The sequence below is a fragment of the Ipomoea triloba genome, chromosome 9 (assembly GCF_003576645.1).
Source record: "Ipomoea triloba cultivar NCNSP0323 chromosome 9, ASM357664v1".
Lineage (NCBI taxonomy): Eukaryota > Viridiplantae > Streptophyta > Magnoliopsida > Solanales > Convolvulaceae > Ipomoea > Ipomoea triloba.
Genome location: NC_044924.1, coordinates 14,525,809 through 14,529,776, shown reverse-complemented (window position 1 = coordinate 14,529,776; position 3,968 = coordinate 14,525,809).

Below are 3,968 nucleotides of genomic sequence, written 5' to 3'. Positions count from 1 at the left end.
TTTTTTTTTTTTTTTTTTTTTTTTTTTTTTTTTTTTTCATGTTTGGATTGAATTTTTAGTTTTTATTAAAAAAAATTTCAATAAACACCTTTTAAAGCTTACACATACAATACAATTTAACTTACAACTTAATTGGCCAATATTTATATATATAATGAATTTTTATGTCTAGTCTTGATAAATTGTTACAATTTTCATCTCTAAATATATCATGAGATATTTTTAAGTTGATTAGCTTAGTTGATAGATCATGCAAATAATTGCTTTGATATCACTTGTTGGTCATAAGCAAGCAAAAAGTATAGAAGTGAGAGTTCGTTGAATAAAATTTTTAAAAATTTCTTTTTTAAAATAAAATATCAAGATGTTTTCTAGCCGCGAACGGCTTTAGCTTACCTTGTATGATTTTGTAGCTTTTATTACAAGTGTTAAGGGATAGTGAATGCGTGTTTGAGTTCAAGTAGAATTTAAGAGTACGCAATAGAGAAATTGAAACAATATTTTTATAGTAGTTCAGAAATTCCATACTTCACTCCTTTCCTTAACAAAAGAAGGTTTCACTAGTATGATATGAATACTAGTGAAAACTTAACCTTTCACGATAGTTACAGACTAAGTCAACTTGGTTGCTTTCTAACCCCTTTTTAACATTCCTTGAAATGACTTTCTTCACTCAGTTGTGCATTCTAGCTTAACTATATGAACCTAAATATCAACAAAGATGCCATAAGAAAATATCTCCAATCTTTGCAAAGAGGTTAGGGATTGTTGATTTTTCTTTTGAAGACTATTGGTTAGAATTTAATTAGATAATTATTGAGGTTTTGGAGAACTTATATTTTTTCACTTGCAAATATATTTAAATAATCTAATATTAGCTTATTGAATCATAATCTTTTTGACATCTACCAATGGTAGATTTTATCGAAAAAGACCTATTGAATCATAATTTTTTGGAAAATATATGTTGATGAATACAAAGCTCCATATAAAAAGTTAAGTACGGGCATATTTTAACCTTTATAGTATATCTATCTCAACAAAAAATACAATAATGTTTTAGAGAATCTAAAATCCTTATATTACATAAGATAACATCAAAAAATTCTATACAAGATAATTCTTAACACTTTAGAAAGAAATGATTTTTCCTTAAAAGTATGTATGCTTTTCTTCATAATATATCTTGAAGTTAGGAGTCCTTGAGAATAGTGCTCAACAACTCTTTTCCTTAAAAAAAAAAAAGACATTTATATTCCTCATATTAACATTTGCGAGTAATACTCAAATTTGTAGTACCTTGATTATTATACTATTATTGATTCCAGTTATAGTAAAATGATAGAAAATCTACCAGAAGACCTTAGCACTTGAATGAAGTAACCTTCCTTAAGTAAAGCTTGTAGCAAAGCTATGATTTGTTTATAAGATCAGCTACCAAGCTAACTAGCAAGATCTACTGGAATCCTTCTAAGTTATCTGTCGGATAACATCTACCAATGGTACATTCTATTTAAAAGAGACCTATTGAATCATAATCTTTTGGAAAATATATGTTGCATACAAAGCTCCATATAAAATTTAAGTCTTGGCCTATTTTAACCTTTATAGTATACACTAGTTTTATACGTGCATTGCGCGAATTGGTTAATTAATGCCTAATGTTTATATTTAAATAAATGTTTGGAAGTATATCAATGCAAGATTATATAGGAGAAGTTTATACATGGGTAATTGAATGTCGAATTTTTTTATTTAAATATCTAACTCAAAGTATATGAATCCAAGATAATATAGAAAATTCATTATAATTATTACTAAAATAAATGTTTGCAACCTTGTAAAATCAATAGTCTAAATATTTGGTCTAAAACTGATAGTTTAAATAAATACTACTTTTAATTTGAATTTTTCTAAGTGGTTCTTAATTCTCTTTTGAGTAACATTGTCATTGTCTTCATCTTTACTATTTGTTCTTTTCCTTTTTGTTGGTAGTGTGTTATTTGCAATTCGGATCGGATATTGTTGGTAGCATAGTGCAATAAGATTATGATATAGGAGCTATGGACTTTCCTTTAGGAGTTCTACTGGGGGTTCATTTGGTTCAACCATTATTGTTGAATGAGTTATTGTGGATAAAGAAATCCCTATTTTAAGAAAAAAGATTAAATAAATTAATAAAAATTTGAAAATTTCAAATATTATGCATTCCAAAGATATTAAAAGGTAGTTTCTCGCTCCAATTTACTGGGTAATGGGTTATTTGAGTACTTTCATTGTCAACAAATCCCCCAAGTAATTAATATGATTGGTTTCAAACTATTCTTTTTTATTTTTTCATGGTATTAAAGAAATACATATGTATCATTTTTTGGTGTAACTACTAATTTATTTAATTCAATAAGAGTAAAATAGAGTGATTCCACTTCAATTTGTTGGATTATTATTTGAGTACTCTCTTTGCCAACCAATCCCAAGTAGTTAATATAATTAGCTTCAAATAATGTATACCTTCACATGCGAACCTGCGAATCACTGAAGAGTTGCACCGCACCAAATATGAATATACGAGGTCCAGCAGGTATGTTTGGGAGCCATTACAGTGCAATCAAATAGTAGTTGTCGTGCAATCTTTCCATAGTTTGCAAGTTTAGGTTGGTTCTCACATGATTAATATGATTATATATATATATATATATATATATATATATATATATATATGTATATATAGAATTTTATTCATATGTAGCCTGCACAGTACGTGCGATCGTGTGGCCCAACATATGCCGCTGGATTGAGGTGATCTGACGGTGGATGTTATATATTAGGATTTAAGAAGTTTAATTCGCGTAAGGTAAGTGGGGCTTTATGGTAATTGTAGGTGGGGAATGTAATGTTAGGGTACAAAATGCACCGACAAACGTATTAAAACACACCATTATACGTACTAAAATGCACCAGTTCTCAAATTAAAACACACCACTTAACCACCATGCACCAAATGCAACTACTCTCGTAAAACTCACCAACATTTGTATTAAAATGTACCACTGGACAAATTAAAACACACCACTCCCCACCATACCCAAATACACCTAGTCAATTCAAATGTACCAACAAACGTATTAAAACACACCATTCTACGTTGTAAAATGCACCAATTCTTATATTAAAACACATCACTTAACCACCACACACCAAATACAACTACTCTCGTAAAATTCAGCACCATGTATATTAAAACACACCATTCTACGTTATAATATGCACCACTTGACAAATTAAAACACACAATTCCCCACCATACCCAAATACACCTAGTCAATTCAAATGCACCAATAAACGTATTAAAACACCATTATATATACATTATAAAATGCATCCACTTAACCACCACATCAAATACACATACTATTGCAAATTACACCAATATTATCTTAAATATGAACCAGATTAATGTGCATTTGCGTTCCTCTGTTGGAGTCCACCTATGCGTTTTGTTCGGAACGGAGCGTTCGTTGCTGGTAATGGAGTCCTTCTACGCTCGTCTAGTGTTCGTTGCTCACTGCTCGTCGATTTCAAGTCTCCGTCGTCGTCTGATTTTGAAATTGTAGTGAATTGTCAACATTATCCTTCCCGTTCGCGTAACTAAAGATCAAGCGCCTTTATTCTGTGGATTAATACGAAGCCTTAGATCATGGAATCCGATGGTGTAAATCAAGCCGCACAGCCGCACGTAGGAGGCTGTTCACATCTGATGAGGCATATATATATATATATATATATATATATGCAGTTCATCTCCACCCCCAACTTCTGTGAATTCTTCTTTTTTAATTTTCCCCAACCATTACATTGATGAATGTCGGAGTGATCAATTCGCATGCGCTGTAAGTGCTTGTTGAATGTTCCCTACGGATATTTTATCATTCGATAGGTATAAAAAAACACTTCTCTTCTATAAGTGG